The sequence below is a fragment of the Sciurus vulgaris genome (assembly GCF_902686455.1).
Source record: "Sciurus vulgaris genome assembly, chromosome: 4".
In the NCBI taxonomy this organism is placed as follows: domain Eukaryota; kingdom Metazoa; phylum Chordata; class Mammalia; order Rodentia; family Sciuridae; genus Sciurus; species Sciurus vulgaris.
The window spans coordinates 79,371,545-79,395,178 of record NC_136464.1 but is presented as its reverse complement, the minus strand read 5'-3'; the positions used below and the strand labels follow the sequence as shown (position 1 = coordinate 79,395,178).

Genomic DNA, 23,634 nt, shown 5'->3' with positions numbered 1-23,634 from the left:
TGAGGTTTTCTCTGCCACACTCTTCTATCATGATATTCTGCCTCACTTTAGAATCAGAGTAATGGAGTTGGCTGACTATGGACTGAACCTCTGAAACTGTGAGTTAACGATAAACTATTCTTCCTCTGCTTTGTTCTATTCAGTTATTTTGGTCACAACAATGAAAAGTTGAATAGCACACCTTACAAATCACTTTTATGCAGTTAACCATAAATTGAGGCTCCATTGACCATCTAGCAAACTTAAAAAGAATTCAAATGCCTCAAAAACTATACTTCATACAGAATTTTCTTTAAGTATGTATATTATAATAAGTTGAACCTGTTTTAATGTATATCCTTACTTCCTTGAATAAACACCAACAAAGTCAATCCTCCATGATTTTTTAATAAAAAGAATTAATGAAATGCTGCCTTCTATACTGGTTATAATTTTGATTTTGCTTTTTGCTCTATAGACAATTTTTAATGTAAATTTTTGTTTCTAAGTGAACCATAATGAAAGGAAGGCCATGTCTTCCTCAAGCAAGGCAGTTTTTTTGGAGAGCATTTCAAAAGTCCTCCAGGACTTCAAAGAAATTCTGACTGCAATTATTAGGTTATAACATTAAAAAAACATGATCTTATCTAATATATAAGAGATCCGAAAATATTGTGCATTCAATCAGAATCATAATTCATTAACCCACAGAATGACACTGTGACCTTGGTTTTCAGGAGTATCAGTCCTGCAGTTATGAGGAACAAGAAATTTTTCCAGTGATGTCATATGTTTTCTCAGGTTCAGTTCCTGACTTACAGTAATGATTTTACAGTAATGATTTTGAGGTTAAAGATTTTATTTTGCTCTGTTATTCAATATTACTAAGAAACCACCATCTTATCTTGTATTTATTTGAAATTATTCATTTAGTTTAAATTGGTATAATTGCACCACCTATCTTATCTGCTGGACCTTTAAATTCACACAAGTAAGAGGTATTCTTTGTGGGCTATTGCTTATCTGTCTTTACTATATAAATAGGACTTTCTTTGAATTTTATCCATGTTTAGATTCTAATGTATAGAGAATATCTCATGCTATCTTTGAGGATTTGCTGAGAGTGACCATTCATTTTGTACTGATCATTAAGTCAGCTAGAATTTTCAGGATGGTTGCAATAGAAATGGGCTCTTACTAAATTAGAGGGGGAAAAGTAGAGACAGATAAAAGTAGAAAAGCTATCAAGGTATTTCCAGGAAATGAAAGGAAGGTTGAATATGAACATTGGTGAGAATTTGGAAGGGCCATTTCTGAGAATACCAACCATTTATGGGTGTTCTTAGGCACTCTTTCCATGTGGTTTCACTTTAATGGTTCTTCATTTTAACAGTGACCTAAAGTAGGTCTTTTGGTCATTTTTTTGATAGGTGAAATTGTATATGAAAAAAGGATAAAAAAATAATATTATAGTGGAAGAGATATAATATGAATAAATTTCAAGTTTCAGCATATGAAAGTGATGACCCAGAATGGGGTGGGTGAAATAAAAGAAAAAACATTTTTAGATAGGTTCAGTTTTAAATAGTAGAACATTATCCAAGGGTAATTGTCTATCAGGTAGTTAGAAAATTAGATATTAGTGTAGATCTTTGAAAGAACAAATATTTGGAAATTATTTTATAAATAAAATATTTAAACTACTGGAATTCATGTGAATACCTTGAGAGAGAGTATGTTGAGAAAAGGCTAAAAATGATCTAAGCAGATATCCATATTTAGTAGATTCGGAGTAAGATAAATTAAAGTATTAAGTTTAGAAATACAGTCATAGAGGGTTGAGAAGAATTGTACAATATCATGAAAATATTTTAATATAGGGTATTTTATTTTCTAGCCATTATACTCAATAGTAAAAATAAAAATAATTATTATTAAAATAAAAAGCAAAGAAAGTGTTGTTATAATCTTCATTAGTAAACATGCTAAATTGTGACTGATGACAAATTTTTCTCATCCCTACATGCATTTTTGTAATCTGACTTTGTACTTCTCTTTATTATGAGGTGGAGCATGGAATATATTTCTCTACCATTTGAATTTTAGGTTGTGTATGTACTTTTTTTGGCCAATGGTACTTTAACAAATGTAGGCTAAAAGGGGCTAGTGTTTTGAGGTTTATTCTCTCTTGCTAAATGATCCTAAGCTAGTTGGCTGAACACTAAAAGACTCATGGTCAAGTAATATCTAGTTGCTACAGCTAACCTGGAGCTCACAGTCAGACTCTAGAGGCACATCCTATATATTAGCTGAGTCAGGTTAGCCCAGACCAAAACTATTGCTCAGTCAAAATGCAAAATTGTGAAAAATAACATTTATTGTTTCAAGCTTCTTAATTTTAATTATTAGTGTAGGAGGATTGACATGAAAAATTATAGCCAAAGGGAATAAAAGGATAATGAAATAGATATTGCAGAGATGCAATGGTAATTATTTGTACATATCATGATTATATATTTGGATATCTCCAAAAGGAAATTAGGAAATTGCTTGAAATAATTAGAACATGCAATTATTTTGTGGTAACTAAATGGTTATACCAAAATAATATTTATATACTAATCTATAAAATTTTTTCACTTTTTCTCCTCAGTTTCTAATACAGTTCCAAAAGCAAATGAAAATTCCTGAATGATAGATGTGTTTTTATCATGGCAATGATGTGTCTTGTTGTGGAGCCCCTAGATGACTTTAATATGGGGGTTGACCACCAGAAAAATCAACCCAGCAATTTAAGGGGCAGAACTTTTACTCTTGATTTAATAAATCATGCTTACAAAATGGACCCCTAATAAAAATTTTTGCATATGAAATCTCTGGGGAGCTTTCCGGTTGAAGAATCTATTGATGTACTGTACTGGTAGGATGGTATCTGACTCCATGGGGACAAAAGCTCCTGCTCTTAGGGTTCTCCTATATCTTGCCTCATGTATTTCTTCCTCTGGCTGATCATTGGTTTATCTTTCATTATAGAATGGTAGTCATGATTATAGTCATGCTTTCCTACTCTGAATTATTCTAATGAAATATAAAATCTAAGGAGGTCATGGGAACTCCCACATTAGTAGTCAGCTGGGAATAAGCACAAGTAAACTGGGGATCCCATTTAACAGCTGTTGTCTAAAGTAAAAACAGTCTTATTAGGGATTTTGCCTTTCAAATTTTGGGATTTGATGCTAACCCAAAATGGATAAGATCAGAATAAAACTAAGTCATGGAATATCTAGTTGGTGTCAGAAAAATGGCATCAGAACCAACTAATATTGTTTAGAGGACATAGGTATGAGGACACAGCAAATATTAAGTATATGAGTTCTTATATTAAGTATGTGAGTGTGAATTTGGCAAGAAATGTGTAGAACATTTTAAATATACGTAGACAACTCCCATAGGCATGTAGGGAAAGACCTGAAAAATTATGTCATCCTCCCTGAAAGCCTTCATATTGAAATCTCTACTAATTAAAATGCTTATTGTAATTAATATGCTCATAGAAATTCTGAACCAGTATCAATGAGTTTTGGTAAATTTAACAGAATAATCAATGCTAAATTTGGAAGAAAAAAATATATATTTATTTATTTTTTTTAATTAAAAATAATAAATTTACATAGGGCAATGTTGTTTGATTCATTCTGTTATTTTTTTCCCTTGCTGCCCACCCCTCCCACCCCTCTTTTCCCTCTATACAGTCCTTCCCGCTGATAAGCGGATGAGGACATATAATGGGGGGTAGGAGGGGTTGGTGTTAGGGTTAGGGTTAGGTTTAGGGTTAGGGATACAGAGGGTGGTAAGAATGGAGGAAGAAAAATATATTGTTATGCTTTCTCTCAAGATTCTTCCAAGTAGGATACAAAAATGCACATGTAGTGAATTATAATAAAATGTGATTTAAACATTAATGAAGAACTTCAAGGTTAAGGGGGAGATAAACACTTAAATTTTGGATGGCAATACAGAATACCTCATGAGGAAAGTTTTGTTTGATGTATTCTTTTTCTAGGTTGAGAATGATTCCTCCAGATGAAGAAAGTGGAGAGAAAATTCTAAGTAGAATCAATAGTTTGAATAAAGGCACATATATAAGAAAATATCCATATTTATCACTATATTTTATTTCCTGATATAATTAGTCTTCTAGAAAATGATAATGTAATTTCCTACACAGATTCTAGCATACTGGCCTCACCTCTATTCCCAGAGCAGATGGTCATTGTGGGTGTGTCTCTTGACAAAACTATAAAAAAGTAGCTTTTAAGCTTTTCTGTGCCTAAAATTGATTCCATTATTGGGATCTCCGTGGGACATGAGACACAGATGTGGGATCCTCAATCATCACTAAACAAGGCAGAGTTAACTGGCTTATAGACCCACAGAGCTTTCCCCGCCACTCCCATCAGCACAGTGTGCTAACCAGCCCGCTGGTTTTAACACTTAAATGTACGCTCACACCCAAACACAGCCATCACCAGCAAAGTGCATCTGTGATGAATGCGATTCAATCAGCCTCCTGGCCTTCCAGACTCAAGATAACATTTCTGCTGTTGATAGTATCAATTTATTGAAAACAGTCTTGGAAAATAGAGGGTAGGTGGGATTATTGTGCAGTTTCATAAAGACCATGTCTCCCTCCAAGACAAAGCTCAAGCTCCATGTTGCTCTCCTCTAATACAACTTACTGTGTGCAGATGGCACTGGACCCTCTTTATGTCACCCTGTGGGAACTGGGCCTCAGGGACTGCTTCAAAACATGCTGGTACTGTACTGCAGTAATGAATTTCCTTTGTCTTTACTCAGAATTTCATGTCTTTTACCAGTATCTGTAAAACTTTGGTGGAATAACTTTTCAGCTTGCTATTCTTGAAAAAATAAGTGTGTGTGTGTGTGTGTGTGTGTGTGTCATTTTTTATATATTTACAATTTACTCTAATAAACATGGATAACTTTTATAGACATATGCTTCTTGTTTTTTAAAAGTATCTGAAAGCCAGGTGCAATGTCATAATAACATGCCAACAATAGTATCAGAGAATGCTCGTGTCTCATGGCAGAAGGAGGCAGCTAAAGGCATTTTGTCTGTTGGCAAACTTGGGCCATTCTGTGACTGTTTTCACCTGTCAAGAGCCTTGTACGGCTCTGCTTCCGACTTCAAGCCTGTTAAAATCTCACACAATCCACTGAATACTCTTTATGAGGTTCATGGAGTGAAGAACCATCCCAACAAAATAACGAGGTCTCTTAGAAAAATGCCACCCACATTGCCTGACAGGGAACAGGTTTTTAGTGCATAGGATTCAGAGTCAGAAGCCTGCCTTTAAATATAACTCTCAAGTGATCAGTGTCCGCTGGCAAATGGCACTGGGAACAGAGACTTTCTTTATACAACAGATGAGACTTTATGGTTGCTGGAGGTTATAAATTTTTGTGAATATTGCTGTGGGTACATATGTTCTCTCATCAGCATCCATTGGAACATAGAAGTAAAGTGTTTATGAAAATGCCCTTATCTGGTGGCAACTCCACTTCTGTAATTTGAAGTGAGATTTTTTAAAAATGGAGTGCAATCATCTGAAGATTTCTTGAGTGTGTATCTCCACTGTATCCTGGTATTCAGAGATGATAGTTTAAGAAAGGAAGAGAAATTCTCTCCTGGCAGCTAAGTCATTGTGTCACACCCTGAGGAGCGGAAAGGGAGGGCTGTGTCTTTGTTTGATGGATTTTAGGAAATGCAGATGAAATGTAGAAAAGTTAAACCAGGGCTTGCATTTCTAAAAAAAAAAAAAAAAAAAAAAAATTAGAGTACTAATTTCCTATTAAAATCCAATCTCTAAGAAGCCCCTTTAGGCAGAATTTGAACCCCGATAATTTAAAAAGTTCATTATAATTGATCACAAATACACCTGATCCAGTTGCCTCCCATTTACTTTTTAACATTTAGAGTGGATTTTAGAACTAAGCTTTGATTCCCAGTCCTCTTGTCATGGCACTCTGAATTCCCATAAATTCCTCGACATCACCATAGCAAAAGCCATTAGTTCTTTACAACAACATCCATATTCACGGTCCACCTTAATAACAGAACTCTAGATTTATTCAGGGTAGAAATGGTCCAGCTAAAATCCTAGGTTTGGGGCTGGAATTGTGGCTCAGTGGTAGAGCACTTGCCTAGCATGTGTGAGTCACTGGGTTAGATTCTCAGCACTGCATAGAAATAAATTAAAAAAAAAAAAAAAAAAAAGGCCTAGGTTTCCCAGCTTTCTTTGCAGTTGCATGAGACCATGTGACTAACTTCTGGTCAATAAGAAGAGGAAATGATGGGTGAGTTCTTCTCCCCTTCCCCTCCTTCTCCCTCCCAGAGAAGCAGATGGAATTCCTGCAGTGATCTTATGCAGTGCAATTATCTTGCAGATGGAAGACAACCAACAAAAGCAGAAAGACTAAAGATCCTGGGTCTCTAATGATTTTATGCTTTCTCCAGACTTCTTGTGAACTTTGTTGTTGTTGTTGTTTACATGAAAGAATAAACCCTGCCTGTAGTTTCTGAGGCACCTCAGGCTCACTGATACAGGTAGGCTATACTCCCATTCCATATTTTTCATGAACCCTCTTTGGAGAGTTTCTTAAAATGAATTTGAAATATTCTGGTTTTAGAAGAAATAAACAGTGTGAGAGGTAGGGAAAAAAAAAAAAAAAAAAACCTAAGCACTGAATTAGCAGAGAGGAGTCAGTAGTTTTCAAACCATAAAACTAAAAGGGATTCTACATTGTTTCTGTATTTTTAACTAATGGATAAATACTTATTAAACCATTTTGTTCAATGCTTATTTCATTTTTGCCCATATCAAAGAGGTGCTGAGGTGGTGTGAGGTGAAGTCAATAGCCGGGCTTGCATCCGGGTCCCTCCTCTTGCCAGCTGCATGGTGCTGAGCAAGTTCTTTCTCCTTTCTGTGTTTTCATTTTTTCTTTTAAAAATGGCACCTCATTCCCAGGCTGTTATGAAGGTTGCAGGATTTAATAAAGGTCATAGGCAGTGATTGGCTCATGTTATCAACTGTAACTATTATTTTTTATATATCCACTGTTCTTTTAAATACATGTCATAACATTTGATACAGTGATAATCCTTGTTTTACATCTATCAAACTGATAGGACTGTATGCTGCTGCAGGAAGAGAGAAATGAAGTCTATGGATGGTGTGTTTGTGTGCATTAAGTGGGCAGATGAAAATCAGAGATAACCAGACTGACAAGAGCACAGACAACACTCTTCTCACTTTCTCTTTGACCTCATCCATCACCAGGCATGCTGTACAGTGTGATAAAGTTGCTCAAGTGGTACAAGAAGTAGGCTTCCTGAAGGAGTCCCCAAATCTTATCTATTTGTTCCTGCAAACAGACCTCAAAATAATAGAACTTAAGGGGGGTTTTTAGGAATATATTTTTCGATGTTGATAGACCTTTATTTATTCATTTATTTTTATGTGGTGCTGAGGATCGAGACCAGTGCCTCACACATGCTAGGCAAGCGCTGTACCAGTGAGCCACAACTCCAGCCCCTGAATTTAAGGTTTGATCATAAATACAATCTCATTTATCTCTGCTATAATAATTTGTTTTAAGAACAACTGGAGATTTAAATTCATGGTCTAAATTTTTCAAGATGCTCTTACTCATTTCTAGTAGTCTATAGTTATATCACATGTATCTTTAAAAAAACTTTGTGCATTCATTATATTTTTGAATAATTTCATCCACAGGACTCTCTGCTGTCTCTGAGCATTCATGTTGTCTTCATTGCTGAGCTGATTCGTATATATGGTACCCAGTAGGGACACACAATGACTTTTGAGTACTTATATTTATCTTTCCTTAGCTTTACTGGACTCCCAACCTTCTAAATTTATTGTCACATTTTTAATTTGTCTGTTAATTTTTAGTCTTTTGTACTTTCTGGCATTTCTTATTCATCTACATTAATGTTGTATATTCTTGGAATTCATTATTAGAATCACCCACAGAAAGGAATTATCTCTTCATCATAACATGATGCTCTTTTTTTTATTAGTTCATAATTGAGCATTGTGTAATTCCCCACTGGTCCTCATTATTGAAGGTAACAGCACTAATTATTTACTTTTTCATATTTCTGTCAAGCTGGAGATACACTTTATATACTATCTCTAGGAACAGCAAGCCATTTAGTGCATCAGTCAAAATTATTTGTTTTACAATTATGAGTGTGAAGAGAGAGCCTACAGAATGGGAGAAAAATCTTTGCCACCTGCTCCTCAAGACATTAATATCTAAGATATACAAAGGACTCAAAAAACCTAACTCCAAAAAATAAACAAATAAATAACCCAGTCAATAAATGGGCAAAGGAATTAAACAGAGACCTCTCCAAAGAAGAAATACAAATGGTCAACAAATATATTTAAAAATGTTCAATTTCTCTAGCAACTAGGGAAATGCAAATCAAAATTACATTAAAATGTCATCTCACTCCAACCAGAATGGCAATTATAAAGAATACATATAATAATAAATATTGGCAAGATTTTCAAGGGTGGGGAGTACAATCATACATTGTTGGTGGGACTGCAGATTAGTGCAATTACTCAAAAGCAGTATGACGATTCCTCAAAAACCTAGGAAAGGAATCACCATATGACTCAGTTATCCTTCTCCTTAGTATATATCCAAAGGATTTTAAATCAGCATATGACAGTGACGTAGCCACACCAATGTTTATAGCAGCACAATTCACAATAGCCAAACTATGGAAGCAAACCTCAGTGTCCTTCAACACGATGAATGGATAAAGGAAATGTGATTTGGATACACACACACACACACACACACACACACACACACACACACTGGAATATTATTCAGTCATAAAAAAGAATGACATCATGGAATTTGCTGGTAAATGGATGGAACTGGAGACTATCATGCTAAGTGAAAAAAGGCAGTACCCAAAAGTCAAAGGTTGAATGTTTTCTCTCATATGCAAAAACTGTCCAAAATAAGGGTGGGGTGGAGGGGTTAAAAAAAGAGAGGGAAAGGAAGAAAAGGGGAGAGGGTATTTCATCAAAATAGAGGAAAGATCAGTAGACAAAGGGGATTTGGGAGAAGGAAAGGAGGATAGGAAAGGGGAAGAACAGTAGAATGAATCTGACTAACTTTCACATGCATGGATGTGGTACAGTGGGTCTCAACATCAGGTGTACCAACAGAACACTAATTTTAAAAAAAGTAAATTGTAAAAGAATTGAAGAGGGATTTCTGGAGGGGAGGGAAAGGAGACAAGAGAGGGGACAATGTAGGGACTGAATTGGGGCAGGTTTGTGTCCCATGCTTTTGTGATTATGTCAGGGTATATCCTGATGTTGTATATAACTAAAATATTTTTTTGATAAAAATAAATTTAATGGATGGAACTGGAGACTACCATGCTAAGTGAAATAAGCCAATCCCCCAAAACCAAAGGCCAAATGTTCTCCATGATATGTGGATGCCAATTCACAATAGGCCCGAGGGGTCAGGGAGTAGATGTTCACCAGATTGTACAGTGGGAAATGGGGGGAAAAGAGGAAGCTAGAATGGGAAAGTATAATTTTCCTATGTTCACATATGAACACATCACGGACCACGTCATGTACAATCATAAGAATGGGAAGTTACACTCCACGTATGTATGATATGATGAAATAGATTCTACTGCCATGTGTAACTAAAAAGAACAAATAAAAAAAATTTAAATAAATATTTTAAAAAGGAAACCAAAAAAGAGTATGAGAGTATGAGAGTAAAATATATTTTCATATGCTTAAAAAATTTGTTTTAATAAGAAAACTCCTTATAAAACTGCTTTCTACTTCTTCTGGCTAATCTATCTCTTATACATTCACAGCATTCTTAATTCCAAATCTCTATCAACTGACAGTCTTCACCTCATCGTGGAACTATTGATTACGAATTATGATTATTGATTATAGTGCTGATATTTCCCAAGATTCCATCTCAAGTTTTTCTATTTCAATCAGTGATATTTGGGGAGAGGTGGGTACCAGGGATTGAACTCAAGGGCATTCAGCCACTGAGCCACATCCCCAGCCCTATTTTGTATTTTATTTAGAGATAGGGTCTCACTGAGTTGCTCAACATCTCACTTTTGCTGAAGTTGACTTTGAACTCAAGAACCTCCTGCCTCAGCCTCCAGAGCTGCTGGGATTACAGGTGTGCACCGCCGTACCTGGCTTCAATCAGCAATATTTTAATAATGGGAAATTTAGGATATTTAGAATGCAGCTCCTTATGTATTAGTCCCCAAGTCAAAGAAACCAGAATCACATTCACAAAGTGAAGAATTAATCAGATGAGAAATTTCAAATAAGTCAGAAGAGAAGCAATCTTCCAATATCTTCAGTCTAAATAGACTAAGCTTTGAGTTGCTGGTCTATAAAAGTAATGTTTCCTTCTTTCTTTTTTGACAGTAAAAGGAACACACAAAATTTATTACATGTCTGAGGTCTGAAAGTATTAGGTTCCATCGAAGGTGATTTTTAGATTTTTGGTTTCACTCAAATCCCTCAATAAATTTTTTTGGAAGGTAAAAAAAATTCAATAAATATTTTTAACAGAATGCTTAATAATGGAAGATTTGAAGGCTTTAAGTTTTATTAAATTTTATTTTCCTTGGTGGTCTAACACCCTCATTCTGCTACCCTAGTATTTTCATAATTTATTATAATAGTTGCTGCTTCTCTCTCTAGACCACACTCATACTAATCATTGTCCTAACCACAGAGCAGGCACAAAATAGTATTTGAATAAGTACTTGTTTACATGAGTGAATGAATGAATAGAACAGAAACTCCTGAAAAGACAAGCAAATTTCTAGTGGCTAAGTAGAAAAAGGGGAGAGGCTATGATCATGGACAATTGCCTGTGTATTTAAGTTTATTATGTAGATGCCGAATGCTTTCTTTTAAGATAAAAATGAGGCACTGCCATTTGACTCTTGATAACTTGTAATACATTCTGCCATTCTGCATCAAGCTCTTCCCAGGTTCCTTTTTGCATTAACGTGTTAATTTTCAGTCCTGCTAAAGAAGTCATCTGAGATAAGAACATTAGTTCAATGGAGCAGAAGTATGTCAATATCACTCCCAAAGGCAAACATTAAAACCTCTATCATCTGGAACATTTATTAGAAAAACTGTAAAGTTGCCAGTTTTTTTTTTTTTTTTTTTTTTTTTAGAACTTTAAGAGGCTGAGACACAATTCTTAATGTATATGATCATTCTTTAATACTCACAAAAAGCAGAAGGCTGGAATTGCATCAAAAGGTTAAGAGAAAGGTCAAAGGGAACATACCCACATCAGAATTAGAAAATTTGCCTGATTAGGAGTAAGTACATCTGACCTTCCAATTCTTCCACCAACTACCTTGAGGAATTAACTCAAGCCTCTTGGCTCCTCTGAGATTTAACTTTTTTATCTATAAAATGAAGGGCTTACACTGTGAGCTCTAAGTCTAAAATTCTGTGCATATTTTATCAAAGAGAATGCATTCCAATTACTTCCTTCAAACCCAGAATTCTTATTACCAGAGATACAAATAACAAGCAAGACATAATAATCACTCCAAAGAGGAGCCACTTTCTCCTTACCCCTCAGAAGGACACCCCGCCTCTGCCCACACCTCATGGATGGACAATCACTCAGTTACTGGGAACATCTGACTTTGGAACTAGTCGCTCTCCTCCTCTCTATGCCCTCCCTGTTTTTGTTAATGATCAGTGGGGGACTTTCGGATAAGACATTGGAAAAGCAACCTACAAAACGGAAAATTGGAAGGAAGGTGTTTGAAACAACAATATCACTGGAAGCTAGGGAGAATGCCTTCTGTACCCTAGAAACTTTGACAGGTATAAGTCTAGCTTACAGAAAGCATCTTTGACTGGCTAACATGCCTAGAAAGTTTATACAGGAAACAAGACACTGTAGAAATGTCCCTAGATTCTTTACAATCCCCAAATAAAAAACAAAAATGTTATTTTTAATAATAATTGTGAAATGAAGTAAATTACAATAAAATCAAAAGAATCACATTTCAAAAATTTCCTTTTTTTAAAATTTAGTCATACAATTGGACCTGTTAAAAAGTAGTTAATTAAAAACAAATGGATATTACAATACCAAAAGGGAAAGTGATGAAGTAGTGTCTATGAACAGAAATAAAATATAAACCTATTACTCTATCACAGTAACAAAATGTTAAAAGTTTTTGTTTGCAGGCATTAACTTCTACAAATTAGTAAATAACATCTTCAAAATGTTTTTTTCACATATTCATGTTCACTGACTGTATAGCTTTGTTGATCTATAGGTGATCATAGTTGGTTAAAACTATATTAATTTTAAGTTCAAGCAGTCTCTTCAAATAAGGCAACAGATATAAAAATTTTCAATATGCAGATAAACATTGTTGATATTTATAAAAATCCCTTTTTACAATAAATTCCAGAACTTGGAATACCACCCACATTTTTGTTTCTTCAGGATCAATTCTAATAGTTCTCAAATAAATCTCTCCGAAGTCAAAAGCTTTCCACTGAAATAGCTTCCCCAGGAAATTCATCACGTTCTATTTCTTCCAATTTATAATCAATCTGCTCTCTTGTTCAGTCTGTATCTGCTATTTGAATGCAGTAATTCCTACTTCCTCCAGAGCTGGAAAACTACTCTCCAAGCAAATTTGAATGGTTGTGAAACATTTCAAATTTTTACTTGAAACAGACATATGTAGCTAATCTCCTATGTTAGAAATGATAATTTGGAGTTCTCTGAATTACCTTCCATAGAGAATATAATGTTTATTCAATGTCAAGTAGTTTTAAATGTGCAACTGTCAAGCCATTTATATGTTATTAAGACTCAACAGTAACCATGACGATTATTTGGAGCTTAGACAAACAAAAGATTTTTTCAGAGAGGAATATCTTATCATTAACATTGTTCAAACTTCCTGGTACATGTTGATAATAAAAAGCAGATCACTGTTCCACAGTTCTTTAGTAGTTTGTAAATTCTCTACAGTCAATGCACCCAAACTGACTACTCCTATGACCTTCACCTTTCTAGTCATTTCTAAGAAGTGAAAGACAGCTCAGCATCAGAGTTCCTCCAGGGATTAGCAAACATCAGGTCTCTAAATAGTGGAAATGTCGGAGAACTTGGAATAAAGCAGTTTTTCCCCATCAAGTTTTCTCCAAGAAACAAAGTGCTTTTCCCCACAAATATCTTCCTTTCATCAAAAATTAAAAGAATACTTCAGCTACATCAAGAATCAAAAGGATGATTATAAAGATGAGAGACCTTGCAGATCATTCCGCAGAACTCCAAACCCACCTCTCATAGATCAACAATTTGGTCCGCATTTCAAAACATTGGGGGAAGGATTATGTAACATGTGCTTTAAAAGTAAATGTCAGAGTCTTTGTGTGAAAGAATTAAATCTGGTCCCTTCCTTGGTCCACACAAGAATATGAATTCTAGACAGTCTAAAAAGTTAAATGTGTAAAAAAAAAAGAAAGAAAGAAAAAGAGAAAAACAGATGGATTTTAAAAAATCAATCTTTGGGATGAGAGGTCGATTTCAAGGCATAAAATCAAATATAGAAACCACAAAAGAAAGGAATGACACAGTCGATAGCATAAAAATTATATTTCTGTACTCTAGAAATTAAAAGGCAAATGACATTTTGGGAAAAAAACATATTAAGTCACACGTAAAAAATAAAGAGCTTTTACAAACTGGTAAGAAAAAAATAACAACAAAAAGTCTCAAATGAAAAATGGGTAAAGAACATGAAAGACAAGTCATAAAAACAGAAATGTGACTGTTCCCCACAAAAGTTCAAAAAAGGAAGACAAGCGAATAGAACAACAATGAACTATTTTACTCCTCAATTTTGGACTTATGTTCTATCTATCCAGTGTTGGCAATGGATCAGCAAAATAAGTATTATTTGACACTGTGCAACATATAAATCATCCTTTTGGGAAGCTGTATTTGCAATAAATATCAAAAGCTTAAAAATATGACCTGTGACTCCACTTCTAAGAATGTACCCAGAGAAATAATTAGAGATGCACACATGATTTATGTACAAAAATCTTCATTGCCTTGTTATTTTTAATATAAAGAGAAATAATCTAAGTAGCAGAAAAGAATAATTAAATCAATTATATCTGGTAACAAAATAGCATGTATTTAGTCACTGGGAAAAAAGGACATCAAAGAACATTATTATATCTTAAAACATTCATAATACTATAAGATGGAAAGGCAAAACAATTTCTATAAAATGATTTCAACATTTAATAAGTAGTATGATTCATTTTAAGTACATTTATTACTTTAGGTGGTGGAATTATGGTTTTCCCCCCTCCTCTATAATTACTAATATAGTCAGTCATCTCTTGGTATCCACAGCAGATTGTTTCAAGAACCTTCCATCTCCCTTCTACCCCTGAAGTTACCAAAGCCCATAGATGCTCAAGGGCCTTATACGAAATGGCACAGCATTTCATGTAACCTATGTTCATCCTCCAGTGTACTTTGCATCATCTCCATATTACTTATAATACCTAATACAATGTAAGTGCTACACAAATTGTTGTTTACAGAAAAATTACAAGAAAAAAACTGCATGTTCAGTACAGATTTTTTTTCTGCATATCTTCAATCTGTAGTTGGTTGAATCTGTGGATATGAAGTACCAATTCTTATTTTCTATATATTTCACACTGTACAATACTTACATAATCCAATGTAGAATAATCAGGTTAGTAGAAAGGAAAAAAATTACACTTGGTATAACTCGACTGCCTTTGGTTATCACCTCTCCCCATCAGCAGCGTGTCTTCACTGACTTTACCAAGGGGAGGGAGGCAACTTCCCAGTCACCTTCCTTCCCAGACCAAGTGCATTCAAGGTGTGGTTCCCGGTGATTTGTTCGGTAAGTCATTTAAGATGACATGCTTGCCAATTGAAATAAGACTCTGCTGTGGGTTGAATGGTGTTCCCCAAAATTCTTACGTCAAAGTCCTAACCCACAGTACCTCAGAATGTGACCATATTTGGAAACAATATCTGCAGATGCAATTAGATAAAATGGAGTCATACAGGAGTGGGGGGTGGGGAGCTATAATCCACTATGACTGGCACCTTTACCAGAAAGGGAAATCTGGACAAAGAGACATGAATAGAAGGAAGACAGTGTGAAGCCCATATTGGAAAAGTGCCATGCAAAGAAGGCAAAAATCAGAGTGACACTACTAGAAGCCAAAGATTGCCACAATCTTCCAGAAGCTGAATGAGAAGCACAGAATAGATTCTTCCTCACAGCCCCAGAAGAAATCAACCCTGCCGATCTTCTTGTCTCCTAGAATTTTATGAATTGTCTCCAGATCTGTAAGACAATAAATTTATGTTGTTCTAACTACCTAGTTTATGGTACCTGTTATAGAGCACTAGGAAACTAATATAGTCTCAGGAACATTTGACACTTAAGTGTCTATTCCTCTGAAGTTTGAGACTACACTGGAGGACAATTACCATTTTGTCCAGGAGTGATCACTTTATGTTCTTCTTGCCTTGGCTAATGTGAAGAAAAGCAAAAATCCAATGCAACAATAAAGAGATCCAAGGTCAAGAGGCTAAGGCCCTCTGCAAAATAACATGAAGATGGTCTTCACTGGGGATCAGGTTGCATACCTGTCCATAATTTTCACCAACAGATGTGTTTCCTCTTTGGTGCCTGGGGTGGGCTCCAGTTAGGGGAAGAAATATGGAGGGGAGTTGAGAGTAAGAAATTTTCTTCTGTACCAGCAGATACGCAGGCTGTAGACCACAGGCTGAGGAAAAATGGTAACCCTCAATGCAGGAGCTTAGTTTGGGACCCAAGAATGGCTATTTATAGTTTCCAGTTTTATTCTTTCTGAATTGCAAATCTCTTCTGTTATCCCCAAGCCTTCAGAACAATCTTCTTAAGGATTATAGACTCGCTTAGCTTATCACCATGGGGAATCTGAGGCCAGAGAATATAGTCTGCAAGGGGGAAATAGAACAGAGTTAGAGCCTGTTGAGAGAATCTAGTCTCAAGACCACACGTGGTGATAAGCCCAAAGCCATGCTGTGGCCTAGAGATCCTCGGTCCCCTGAAGTGGCAGGTAACCAACAGCACAGACTTGAGGAGCACATCAGCTTTCTCTGGGGATACCTGGAAAGCACCTGGAAAATGGAAAAGGACTGGACTTCCAGCACCCTAGCAGAACGGTCCTTACACTGGTGTTTTGGGGATACATAATTGTGCATTCTCAAAACTGAGCAAGTCTAGACTCACTTCTCTCAAACACTATGTCAGATGCACAGAATTTTTGAGAAGTTCATTCTTTCAGCATTTCCTTTTCAATTTCTCTTCACAGATCTGACTTCAGACTTCAGATCTGCAAAGTTACAGGAATAATAGTACTTTCTCTATTATAGTGCATTATCCATTTTATTCCAAAATATTTCTGCTTATTAACAAATAAAAATAATGATCATTGGTATGTGTCCGTGCCCACTCATTTTATGGTGATTTTGATACATCTCAAATCGGTTCATGGCTCTGTCTTCCCAGCCTTGGCTCCAATAGAGTTCACCATCATCTTTGACTTTGACTCCTTTCATCTTCTTTTATTCCTGTCCAATTCATTTTCCTTGTAATAGCTAAACTAAAAATGTTAATTTAGCTGGTAACAGTCCAATTAAAATTCTTCAATATCTTCTCAAAAAAAAGAAAAGAATAAAATTTGTCAGGAGCCCATGAGTCTCAATTACTTAGTGCTGACTACACCTCCTCTGTCTGATAATTTTTTTTTTGCCATTCAGCCTAATTCCTAATTTTCCAGCAAGTCTCAAATGTAATACGACTCTTTTCACTGATGTGGAATCTAACAGATCTCCCTAAATCATCATACTCCTTCATATTCTTTAAGTACAGCCATAGTTTCTCATTGTATAGTAATTTGATCATTTATTTGTGTCTTACTGATCTTCCCCACTTTAAAGTAACAGAAAAGCATAGCTTGCTCTTTTACTAGGCTGTTTTCTACTACCTGGTCTAATCCAATTTCTGATATATCACAGGTGTATTGTAGGTGCTCAGTAAATACCTGATCAGTAAGAAAGTAGATGCCTTTACAACAGTACTTGAATTGTATGTTAAAGAAAACACTCGAATATAATAAATTATATGCTTATGGTAAAGATTTTCTTGTTTCGTGAAATCTATCTACATCGTTGAAAATGACATCTACAGCACACTGTTGAGTCTAGAATTTTTTAACTTCTCAGAAGCTTCCATGGCAAAACTTCTTGACCCAAGTCACCATTTTGATAAAACAGAAATAATTGGAAATCTCTTGCAATCATACATGTGACTGGAAGACATCTAAAATCATTTAATCTTCCACTCTAGATATTTCTTGGACATGAGTTTACAATTTGTTCTTCAGCTTTAAATAAATACCAGTTTCTCCCTTAAATTCTTCACCCTGAAAGAAAATAAAATTCCTTGATCTTGCTCTAACACAATCTAGGTATTCCATGCTGATCCCCAACTTCCTTACTTATCAAATGCAAATAACACCAATCCCTAAGTGACAGAGCTATTCTGAGGATCAAGTGATAACTTGATAACTATTGAAAATGAAAAATTCTTAATAATACAGCAAAGCTTTAGGAACAGAACAGACTACCTATTATAAATGTGCACAGCCAAAAGTTGCATTTTCAAAGAATTATCTAACAGGCTGTGATTGGTTCTTATATTTGTATACATACACCCGACAGTAAGTTTTGACCTATGGTAAATAAAATAGGAAGTCTAGGAATAAAGGAAAAAGGAGGGGGAAACAACCTTATAGACTAAGTTTGATTAATAAAATAGAAGCAATTAATTTGTTGAGGTAGAAATAATGCTAACTCTGGCTTTCAGTATTTTACTTCTGAAGTTTATGCAAGTTCTTTTATATACAGTCTTAGTTTTCAATCTTGACAATTTCATTAGTAATACTGAAAGATTTTAAACTATCATTTCATCTCATCTTCTTCCTAAAGCTCCTTGAATCTTTGTCAGTAAAGACATAAATTGTCATAGCCTATTCCAATTGAACTTTGAAGTATGAAATTCTTTTTGCTCAGCCAACCTAAATCAACCATGCAATGTAGCCCCTTTGGGTAATAATTATACCTGAAATATGCTCTTGAGTAGAAAAAGAAAACATCTCAAGTCCAGTTTCTTTCCATTCAGGTTTAAGATAAACTGGTTTATGTATTTCTTGGGTCTCCTATTTGAAAGAACAAACCTCTCCATCTCCCAGGATTTTTGCAAATATATGCCTATGAATTATCTAGCCTCCTTCCCCTCACAGACATCATTTATATTTTTAATAAATTATCAAAAACACAGGTTACAGGTCATTATTTTTATATACTACTTAATAGATGTATTAGTAAATCAATTCACAGTTGGTTGCAGTGGTGCACACATGTAATCCCAGTGACTCTGGAGGCTGAGGTGGAAGATCCCAAGTTCAAGCGAGGCCAGCCTCAGCCACTTAGCACAGCCCTAAGCTACTCAGGGAGACCTTGTCTTAAGAAAACAAAACAACAACAATTACAAGAAAGGATTGAGCATATAGCTCAGTGGTAAAGTGCCCCTGAGTTCTATCCCAAGTATCAAATAAATAAATATCAACTTAAAAACAGCAAGATTGAGTCTTATTAAACAGCTTTCTAAATGTGCTGCCAAGTGTTCCACGTAAGCAATTTCACTCCAGCACCCATATGAAAGATTTCTTATATCCTCAAAGTATTTTTATTCATTACACCAATAAATTTTTCACATCATCATCAATAACCTAAAGAATTAATATTGATAAAGGCATTTTATGCTTATTGGGAAAACAGTTCTTCATTAGGCAATAAAAAAACTCATGGTCAATTTCAAGGTTCTTCTCATTATTTAATGAGAGTATTAAAGGTGTAAATCTGAAAAACAATGAAATGAGATTCTAGATTTATGCATTGTTTTGGACACTAAAAATACAAGCAATGAGATGATTCATCAGTGAGACTTATTTGGTGTTATCAGAATGTCTGTGACAGTCATGATGCTCAAGGTGGGGGGATCATGTGATTTATATGAGGGCCATTATGTTTCTCTCTCTCTCTTTCTCTCTCTTCCATGTGGTAACCTAACACAGCAATAGTGAGCACCCCCTTGGCTATACTGCCTCTTCCCCCAAGTGCTGGACTGTTTGTGCACTCTAAGGGTCGCCTCACTATCCTGCTTGATCAAGAAAGACCCCATCATGTATCTACACTCAGGGACAGTGATGCTGTCCCCTTCCCCAGAATAGAGTCACAACTGGGAGTTAGGGAAGCAATATAAGAAGACATGACCAAAATTATCTTTCTGTAATCTGTGCACACTTTTTTTTTTTTCAAAGATAACCCAAAGCTTTGGGAACATATCAGCACTTACATTGATTAAAATAATACCTCTCCATTGTAAAAAATCATTATGTATGACACAATATATAAAAATAAGAACATGATCATAATCCTACTACCTAAAAGCAAACAGTTTTTGGAAATTCTCTTGATATATAAATGGCAAGTACAAACCAAGTATAAATCTATGCTATATACTTTAAATACTGTTTTTTATCTCAAGAGAATTTTTTCTACAGACAGAAACTTAATCTTTGATTCATCTCTATTAAAATTTCTAGAGCCCATTCAGAATTTTCTTAGAAACATCAGAATTTTTCAGTCAGTTTTCTCCTCTCCTCTATCTCTAGAATCATATTCAATTTTTGGTTCAGATCCAGCACCACCACACTGGGGCAGATCTATCATCCGATACCACTCTTAGTCTGCATTTATTCTCATTGGTCTTTAATGAGATATTTGATGTGCTATCTAGTCTTCTTTTATTAAGCAGGGATTCTGTATATTTCTCTTTCCAACAACGAGAGCTTTACATTGTCCAGTTCTCTTCCACTTACAGCCCCACCCTGTTTGAGGGGTAGGAAAAGCAATTAGCTACTCTCTCAAAACTCTGGGCCAGAAAACATGGAATGGAACCACCATTTGACCCAGCTATCCCACTCCTCATTTTATACCCAAAGGACTTAAAATCAGCATACTACAGTGACACAATCACATCAATGTTTCTAGATCTCAATTCACAATAACTAAACTATGGAACCAACCTAGATGCCCTTCAACAGATGAATGGATAAAGAAAATGTGGTACATACACACAATGGAATATCACTCAGCCTTAAAGAAGAATAAAATTATGGCATGAGCAGGTAAATGGACGGAACTAGAGAACATCATGCTAAGGGAAATAAGCCAATCCCCAAAAGCCAAAGGCTAAATGTTTTCTCTGATGAGCAGATGCTGCTCCATAGTGGGGTGGGTGGGCAGGTAAGAGGAGAATGAAGGAACTTTGAATCATGCAGAGGGGAGTGGGGGGGGAGTGGGTGGTGGGAATGGGAAGGGCAGTAAAATGAGGCAGACATACTCACACCACACACATGATCACACAACTGGTGTGACTCAGCATCACGTGCGGCCAGAGGTATGAGAAGTCAAGTTCCGTTCATGTATAATGTGTCAAAATGCATTCTACTGTCATGTGTAACCAATTAGAACAAAGAAAAACAATTTTTAAAATAGCAACCACTCTGTGGCCGTTTCCTGAAACCCATCTGCCCAGGTAACATCTGGGGCTCTTGCTTCTCCATGTCTTAGTGATCATACTAACACAGGACTTCTCTATGGCTTATTGGGCAATACTATAGCTCTCTCCATAACTGTCTGAAGGTAAGGTACTTCCTAGCACTACCCAGAGTCTTTTCTCCCAGTGTATTCTCATGGAACAGCTGCTGTTTGGCAGTGGGATTGAAGCTGGAGACTACTGCAGGCTTCCCACAGTAGCCTTTCATTCATAGCGGAGCTGTCAGCAGGGTGAGGCGAGACAACAGCCCATGCTGAAAAGCTTCCTCATTGCGAGAGCTCTCGGGATATGGATGCTTTGAAGGCTGTCCAAGCAGAGTGAACTCCTAAAGAGACTTTTACAATATAAGACTGGGCATTTTTTTCACAAATAGATGTGCTCCTTTTGTAAATTTATATCATCATTTTATGCAAAAATACTTCAAGAGGAATATAATCTATACCACTTAGAAAGGAAAATACACCTTATATAACAGCACATTTATTAAACATCAAGTGGATTAATTGTGACAAAACTTCTTCAAGATAAACAAAACCAAAGTTGTGGGTAAAACAACCCATTAGGATTTACCAGCTTGTGCCCATAACTCTCTACCTCCAGGCAGCAGGTGTTTTGAAACCATGGTTACTAACTGAAAAAATTTCTTGGCTAGCAAGGAATTCCCCTTTGAACAGCATGTCACCATACAACTGGGCAGTTCTCTTGTCACACACAAAATGTTTTCTTCTGAACCGGGAATTTACTACTCCAAAGTTGGCATTTTTTTTTTTCCAATTGACTCATTTAATCATATCATCTCCCATACTCTGGAAATATTAACAATAGTAGTATAACAGTAATAAAAATACTTGCTTTCAGGTTGGGACTGTAGCTCAGTGGTAGAGTACTTGCCTCACAAATGTGAGGCACTGGGTTTGATCCTCAGCACCACATAAAAATAAAGATACTATGTCCATCCACAACTAAGAAATATTTTTAAAAATATACTTGCTAATTCTTAACAATCTGTCAAAATCAAAAATAGAAGTTTGGTTCTCCAGAAGAACAGAGCCAACATGATAAATATGAAGTATGATTATCAAAAAGGGATTAATTAGATTGACTCACATGACCAGAAATTGGATAGTCCCTCAATGTCTGTCTGCAGACTGGCGAGTTGGAGGTACCAGCAGCCACTCAGTCCAAGAAGCTCAAGCCTCTTGGACTTGAGGGACCAAGGATGCAACCTCAGTCCAGGACCAAAGGCCTAGAAACTCCCTGACTACCTTCCAGACAGTCAGATTTGGGACAGTGAAACAGCTGGAGTCTGAAGTCCTCAGGAGCTCAACAGCAGCAATGCAAACACTAGCGCAAGAAGAACTGAGCCTGTGTCTGCTGCTGCTTCCTTCTTCCACCTTTTGGTTCCATCCAAGTCACCAACCTATTAGACTGTGCTGCTCACATTTAGGTGGGTCTCCTGCTCACTTTGTTATCCCACATGAATCATTCCTAGAGACACCCTCATGGACAGACTCAGAAGTCTCAATCTTAGGGATCTCTTAATCCAATCAAGTTGACAATTCAGACCCATATACTAAAAATGTCTGTGCCTATGTTTTAATGTAGTCTACCCTCACTCATTCCAACACAGTGAAAAATAATTGTGTCTTTACTTTTGAAGAGTATGCACACCATGTTAACTCAATATTTTATTAGAAAGCCTATACTTAGGCTTCTCAAATTTATTGGGTTTATGAATCCCTGGAGAATCTTATAATGCAGATTCAACCTTAGTAGGACTGAGATGGGACTGAGAGTCTGAATTTCTAACTGTTCCCAAGTCATACTCATAATGCTGATTTGTGAGCTAAACTTGGAGTACCAAGGTTATATGGTTATGCATGTTAAACAAAAATGTGACACCAAATTGATTTCTAATACACTGTATTTCTTTAAGGGATAATAATGCTAGGTTATTTCCTTATATGTTTACTTATACCAACCTTGGAATTGTAAGGATGCACCAAAACCTAAATTTCAATAGAAAAGGCATTTAAGTATTTCAGTAGAATAAGTAATAATGAATAATACAGAAATGTGTATCATGCTAATATCACTATGAGTTTGTTAAGGAACATTTAAGAATGTGTAACAATGCTAGTGACACAAGTTATATTTTATTCTAATAGTTTGTAAAGGTTAATTAGTTATTACATTCTTAATCATACGCTCAGAGAAAGAGGTCATTTTGTGGTTTTTATATTTCAAAAAGGAAGGCATTTGGTTTGGGGTATGTTTTAAGATTTTTTATATGTAATAAGCTCAGAATTTTGAAGAGGATCTAAATAACAGAGTAATATGTACATAATTTGTATTCCAAAATTATGAGTCGTCTCTATAAGAAAAGTCAGCCTACAGAAGGAAGTTTTCTCTGGAGCGTATGTTGTGGAAAGATGATTTTGCCAACACCAATGTTCTGACATGCAATCTTCTTTATTCCTTGGCCCAGTTTATATGAATCATGTTCTAGTTTATTGTATTTCAAGGGAAGAGAAGGATCTACTGTGTGTAGATGAAGGTTAGTCCAAGTGTATCCAAGTGTATTAAAATTAGTATTTTAAAAAATATTTTTTAGAAATGAACTCTTTTTGGTGATACTTTTTCTTAATCTTAAGGCTAGGTATTTAACCAGAACATAATAAAAGTACATGTCATCTGTTTCAAATCAGCAAACCTGTTTTTTC

At 35.6% G+C, this 23,634-nt stretch overlaps 1 protein-coding gene across 1 annotated transcript in view; it reads right to left on the bottom strand.

The window, feature by feature from the left end:
• The window catches only part of LOC306660237 (uncharacterized protein), a gene marked incomplete at its 3' end in the record, with an annotated part of 493,624 nt that overhangs the window by 387,558 nt on the left and 82,432 nt on the right, over window positions 1-23,634 (bottom strand). The gene's annotated exons all lie outside the window — the stretch shown is intronic.